The following is a 7,192-nucleotide window of genomic DNA, read 5'->3' as shown; positions in this document are numbered from 1 at the left end:
GATGTCTGGTAAATAGCGGTGTCTTGTAATCTCATGTTTGAGTCAATACTTCCTCTGTGCACTGACTCAATAAATATTACACTAAAACTAACTGTGTTTCATTAGAACTCATTATTGTTGAATAAATTGTTAATGGGGAATGAGATCATGGAGTTTGTTCACCCAGTTGCCCACAGTGTAATGTTAATGTGGTTTCTGTATGAAAGGTTACGGTGTGATGGAGGACCAGACCATCAGTTGTCACTTCTTGAATGGACACTGACTGCCTTCATTCAGACGCAAATAGCATTCAGTGCTAGTAGAGAAGACAATAGTAAGAGTTAAAGTGATCGTGGATAGCTGAATTCACATGTAGACCATGTTGAAACGGGTGAGGGTGACTCACATTACATGAGAGCACAAGACATTGTTGCTGCAAAATGATGTTACAGTGGATTGTGTTTTAAACCCACAAGTTTCACCTCATTTTTAGTAATATTTCATGCAAAAAATACAGGGACATTTGTTTTTTCCAAAGACAGTTCATAGGCCTATTATAAAGACAATATAGAGTATGGGGGGGGGTGAATGTGGATTTGAACGAAATGACAAATCTTGGGCGTTATATTGTAACAACACAGTTATACATTTTGGTCCAACAATGTCCAAACTCCCGTCCCAGGTCCTGGGTCCTCCAGAGTAGGAGTGTACCTGGATCACAGTGCAGGTATTCTCTCCTTCTACAGCGTCTCTGGAACCATGACTCTCCTCCACAGAGTCCAGACCACGTTCACTCAGCCCCTCTATGCTGGACTAAGGCTTTATAGTCTTATTGGAGACTCTGCTGAGTTGTGTAAAGTAGACAGAAGTCATTTAAGGGTTAAATTCTGAGTTTTAATTTCTTATTTAGTCTCCATGGCTGCTGCTGAGAGTTGGTTGTTATGACATTCCATATTTTAGATGTTTCTTTCTTATTTTTTGCTTTGACCAACATTTTTCAACACTTTCTTTGACATTTCTTTGCTTCACTAAACATTTTTGTAAATTAATTTGAGTTCTTTTGCTTATATTGAAGTTTTAGAGGTGATACGTTTTGTTTGTTTGTTGAGAAAATCATTCGGGGAGCCCCAGAAGCTCTCAATGAGCTCAGTTGGGATTAGTTTATTTTACCTTTAATTTTTAAAACAGGACGATATGTTAAAAACAATCTCTGCATACTAATGATAATACGGGCATTGCAACACCAAGCACTCCTCTTTTAGGAATGAAGCTAGACTTGATAACATGTTGTTTTTAGATCAGAGGCTACATGCATACTAAGGCCTACATAGCGATCTTTTAATCCTTCTGCCATCAGGTTAATAAATTCAGACAATAGTCACTTTAAATAAGATCCTTATCAACAGCCCATATGATAAATCATGCAACAATGCCTATTGATTCTTTTTTTTCTTTGTACTACTATTTGTCTGTTTTACTGATTTGTGCTTGATGTGATTTTAGATGTTAACATAAAACTACAGGGTAGTACCAGTAATAAGTGTGATAATTAAATAGTATTCTTTGGACCAGAAATTGGAAAGAGGAATAGGATTTGTCAGATTTAGGTTAGATTAGATTTAGATTTTGTAGTTTATCACACATTTACATGAGCAGACATAACATTTAAGTCATAGCCTACAGAATAACTCAGCAGGAGCCGTTAGTTTTACATCAGAGCTCAGACTAAACTGCACAAAAAAAGGAAATTTGTGTTTGGTAGATTATGTCTTTGTTGTATCAATGATTCTTTTCAATAAACTTTATAAAATTGGTAGCCTGATTATGTCGATTTTAACTGGTGCCACATTTGCAGGCATTTGCAACCTCTCTGGGAACCATCACCTCATCGTGGTGGAGAGGTTTGTGTGTCCCTGAACCTGAGGGCCGTGTTGTCTGGAGCTGTGTGCTCCTGGTAGGGTCTCCCATGGCAAAGTGGTCTCAGGTGAGGGGTCAGACAAAGAATGATTCAAAAACCCTGTCAGTCACCGAGGAAGAGATGGAGTGACCCTGCCCGGAGTGAGCCCGGGGCCCCGAGAGCTGTGGTCTTCGGTGCCTCAAGGGGCGGTAACCCGCGAACACCGTGTAGACACTGGTGGTCAGGGAAGCTGTCCGACTGAAAAAGAAGTCTTTCCGGGGTATGCTATCCTGGAGGACTCCGGAGGCAGTTGCAAGGTACCGACAGGTCCGAAGGGCTGCAGCGGTGACAAAGGGCAAAGCAGCGGGTGTGGGAGAAGTTCGGAGAAAACATGGCGAAGAACTTTTGGTCTGCACCAAGGTGCTTCTGGAAAACCGTTCGCCACCTCAGGAGGGGGAAGTGGGGAACCATACAAGCTGTATACAGTAAAGATGGGATGCTGTTGACCTGGGGCGGTGCAAGTAGCACTTTGAGGAAGTCCTAAATCAGGCTAACACTTCCTCTGTGGTAGCGGCAGAGCAGGAGGATGATGGGGGATTGTTGTCAATTTCCCTGGTGGAAGTTGTTGAGGTAGTTAAAATACTCCACAGTGGCAAAGCCCCAAAGATTGAAATGCTGAAAGCTCTGGGTGTGGAGGGGTTGTCATGGTTGACACGCCTCTTCAACATTTTGTGGAAGTCTGAGGCAGTCCCTAGGGAGTGGCACACCAGGGTGGTGGTTCCCCTCTTCAACAAGGGGGACTAGAGGTGTGCCAACTACAGGGAGATACTGTGGGAAGTGCTCCAGGAGTATGGGCTTAGGGGGGGTCCCTTCTCAGGGCCATCCAATCTCTGTATGACCAAAGCGAGAGCTGTGGTCCTCATGGCATCATGAGGACCACATCATCATGAGGTGGTTTGGGCATCTGGTAAGGATGCCTCCTGGGGGGCTCCCTAGGGTGGTCGTCGAGGCATGTCCAGCTGGGAGGAGGCCTTGGGGAAGACCCAGGACTAGATGGTATGCAAGTTATTTTGGGCCAATTTGATTGAAAGAAACCCATATTTGTGATATAAAAAAGCTTTTAAAATGGGTCAAATTTGACCTGAGGAAAACACTGAGTCAGAAAACTTTTTTTAAACAGAGGTTTTTGACGCATAGTGGTGTGTGCTTCGTACTAGGAACTTCCAAATGCAGTTTCCACAACCCCCCGAGGTCTAGACAGCCTGTAGGTGAAGATGCTCTGTTCACCAGTGAATCTGCTGTTTGCATTTGGCTTCAACAAGTAGTCTGTCAATGGCGTCATCTGCCACGATGCAGTCTGGGGATCCTTCTGGGGTAAAATTTAAAATGAACTTTTTCTCAATGTTTTTTGTGCTTTTGTCAACGCTTTGTTTCATTTATTGCCAATTAACCTAACTTAAATGACATTATACCTATTTTTTTGTTAAGAAAAGAAGAAATAATGAATTATTTTGACTAACTGTAAAGATGAGAGGATGTTGAGTGGATCACAGACTGGTTGATGTCAACGATCAGTTTGGACACTGTCTAAAACCAATTTTTTTTTTTTAAATGCAATAAAATAAAATAAAAACAATTCTGTGGAAGTAATGATTCATTTACCTGTGAAGATTGTTTTCTGGGTTCCATACAACATTAGTGCATGTATCCAGGTTATTTTGGGGCAATATGGGTGAAAGAAATCCATGTTTGTAATATAAAAAAGCTTGTAAACGGGTCAAGTTTGACCCGAGGAAAACACAAGGGATAAAAAATGAATTTTTTTGGCAGATTGTTTTTTACACTTGGTTGTGTGTTCTTTATACTAGGACAGGTTGTTATATCTCCTTGGTAGCAGTTATGTAATACATGATAATTTAAGTGTAACATCAGTATCCTGTTCTATACTGTGGCTATACACAGTCCTAACGCTGTGGTGGTTTAATCAGGTACCATGAGCCCCTTTTTAACTTTGAGCCCCGGCCCCTTCACAGGTCTCTGCATGGCTCTGTTGCTTCTCTAATACCCAGAACCATCATTCCCTTCACATGAGCTTGTTCTTGCAATGTAAATGTTGTTCAATGCTCCAGTAAATAGGAAAGACCTTAGATACAACCAGGCAAAAGGAGAGGGAGCCAGTCAACGATGGTCACTTCAGAGGGGAATATCACCCAGAATGTCAGCAATAATGAGTTCTAATGAAACACAGTTAGATTTAGTGTAAAATGTATTGAGTCAGTGCAGAGAGGAAATATTGACTCAAACATGGGACTACAAGACACCGCTATTTACCAGACATCTTCCTGTCCCGCAGATACAGAACATGGAGAAGTACATGAAGAACAACCAGCATCTGATATCTATAGATCATCTCAGGAAAGATTTTTTAACATATCGTCCAGTTTCAATAATCAATGGTAAAATAACAGATCTTGACCGAGCTCATTTTGAGCTTCTGGGGCTCCCCGAATGATTTTCTCAACAAACACAAACATCTCATCACTTCTCAAACCTCAATACAAGCAAAAACAAAAAAATAATGTTTAATAAAGTGATAAAAATGTTGCAAAAAGCAAAAAAACATGAGAAAAGCAACAAAAATGTCAAATACTGACAAAAAAACGAATGACAATTACCAGCTCCCAGCAACACACATGGAGACTAAATAAGACAAAGAGTTAAAACTCTATTAACCCTTAAATGACTTCTGTTCATTTCAGGTTACACAACTCAGCAGAGGCTCCATACCAATAAAACCCTAGTCCAGCATAGAGGGGCTGAGTGAACGTGGTCTGGACTCTGTGGAGGAGAGTCATGGTTTCAGAGATGCTGTAGAAGGACAGAATACCTGCACTGTGATCCAGGTACACTCCTACTCTGGAGGACCACGGACCTGAGACGGGAGTTTGGACATTGTGACAAATGTAATCTGTTGTTGTATAATCTAAGCCCAAGATTTGTCATTTCGCTCCAAATCCACATTCATCAGACTCCCCCAGCTCTGCTGATATTCTTGTATGAGACTGCTACATAACTTTCCTCTTCTCTACCTACCAGTACAAAGTCCAGTCAGACTCTCTTACTCAGGGACCAGACAGTGAAATGTCTGGGTGAACTAGAATTGACTGTTTTGTCTCAAATGTTGCTTCTGTTCCCCTCAGATAAAACAGCGTGTGTATGCTGTGTTTGGATCCAGTGGGATTACGTGTATTGTAAGAATCCAGCTCCTGTCTGGGCTCTGGTTGAGGCAGTAAAACGTCATTTCAAGTCCCTGTCAGTTGGTAGACGTTGTCCTCTTCTCTCAGGACTGTCCGTAGTTGATCTCTGAGCTCTGACAGGCGCGCTGTACGTCTCAAAGTAGACTCAGAGAGAGGATCTGGATGCTGGATGGGATGGTGAGTGGTTGCAGTGAGGGGTGTGTTGTTGTGAAAACGGTTGTGTCCTCTGTGTGTGAGAGCTTCTTCAGCTCAGCGTTCTCCTCTTCAGTCAGTGATCTCCTGCTCAGCTTCTCTGAAGCTCCGGACTCGACTCACTTCCCTTCCTGCTGGGATCTGACTGCTGCTTCACATCAGAGCTTTTTTCCAGGAGACGGATCAGCCCAGTGAAGATCTTCTCGCTGTCCTCACTGCTTCATCAGCAAGAGAGATTGATGGCCTCCGCCTGCTGTTGAGAGTTCACATCTTTCTCTGTCTGGATTCTCGGAGTGAGTCGACTCCCTCGAGCTCTCTGCCTCTCAGCTCTCTCTGCTGCAGCTGAGACTGTGTCGTGGCCTTTTGTTCCTCCACAGAGCAGAGATAACAGATAAGCTGCTGATCAGTACGGCAGAACATCTTCATCACCTCATCATGACGAAAGCAGACGTTCTCCTGGAGCTTCTTGGACGGCTCCACCAGCTTGTGTTTCTTGAATGTCTCTGATTCATAATGAGGCTGAAGGTGTTTCTCACAGTAAGAAGCCAGACATTGCAGACAGGACTTGATGGCTTTGAGTTTCTCCCGGTGCAGACATCACAGGCCACATCTTCAGCTCCAGCATAGCAGTGATCAGCAGGAGCAGCTTGGAGTCCAGTCTTCTCAGCTCTCACTAAATCTGCTAATGGTGTTTTCAGCAGGACAGGCTCGGTGTGAACGTCTCCTGCACTGAGGACAGCTGTAGCTGTCCTTACCATCCTTCCATCCCAGTGGCTTTTAATACAGTTCATGCAGTAGCTGTGTCCACAGGGAGTAGTCACCGGATCCTCAGTGATCCAGACAGATGGAACAAGAGAAGGTTTCCGGTCCAGCTGAACTCCTCTCTGCGCCATTCCCTCTCGCTCTGCCACTGTCTGAGTGAAGCTAGTCTGAGCTCTGATCTTAAAACAGCATGTGTGTGGGAGGAGTTATCGAGCTTTGTTCATTCCTGGACGAGAAGCTGAGAGCTGCAGAAGTGTCTCAAGGCCCATACTACCATTAGTATGCAAGAAAGTATTGTTGTAAGCACCAGTTGTCTGCAGACAACAAAACATTCTTTGTAAGAGCAGCTGCAGTTTGTAGTAAAGTAAAAAGATAAAGTTTGTGATATGGGATGCAGCAACTCTTGTTTCCAACAGAGCTCATTTCTGATTTAAAAACTCGGAGGTAACCTAGGAGGTAAACTCTTCTTAGAATCAGAGGGACTGGAGACGGCCCCCCAGGTTAATAAATGACTGAGTTGTCCTGCAATTAACTTTATATTGTTTCCAAAAATTCAAACACACAACATGGAAGACACACCACTGATTTAGTTTTTTAAATAACAAATTTACAAAGTACTACAATCTTTGAAATATATGGAATAGATTTAGCTCCCCACAAACCATCATTAAAATGCTGCTGACGTGTTAACGATTCTGCAAAATATTTAATATAGTTTGGCCGGTTTCTTCTGAATGATGATTGCTTTAACTTTGAAAATTTCAGGTTCTCTCTCTCCAAAGTCACCAGACTCCTTTGACAAAATCAGTCATTTTACCTCAGAGAACACGGGGTTGGTTGCTGCAAACTACTGTTTCACCACGCTGAGCTAACAGGCTTCTGGACAACCTCATGCACCACATCATTATAGATCCTACACAAACTTCGCCCATGATGGAGGATCTATAATGCTGTGGCATTGAGTCTGCTAGTGGTCCCCTTAAAGCCAGATGTGCTGCACTGAAAATGCCTATAGACGTCAAATTGCAGGACCTGCCCCTGTCTGTTATCCTGGGGATTAAACTAGCGACCTCCTGGTTCCAAGCTTGTTTCCTTAACCCCCTGG

The 7,192-nt window shown here is 43.0% G+C and overlaps 1 long non-coding RNA gene across 1 annotated transcript in view; it reads left to right on the top strand.

Moving 5' to 3' along the window:
- The window catches only part of LOC116685879 (uncharacterized), a 6,763-nt gene extending 428 nt beyond the window's left edge, over positions 1-6,335 (top strand). Inside the window, exons 2-3 of the long non-coding RNA XR_004331077.1 lie at positions 1,881-1,888; positions 6,326-6,335. This is a non-coding gene — a long non-coding RNA (uncharacterized LOC116685879). The remainder of the gene's footprint in view (positions 1-1,880; positions 1,889-6,325) is intronic.
- Positions 6,336-7,192: the final 857 nt, after the last annotated feature.

The sequence above is a fragment of the Etheostoma spectabile genome, chromosome 3, assembly GCF_008692095.1.
Source record: "Etheostoma spectabile isolate EspeVRDwgs_2016 chromosome 3, UIUC_Espe_1.0, whole genome shotgun sequence".
NCBI lineage: Eukaryota > Metazoa > Chordata > Actinopteri > Perciformes > Percidae > Etheostoma > Etheostoma spectabile.
This window is presented reverse-complemented; position numbering and strand designations above follow the sequence as displayed.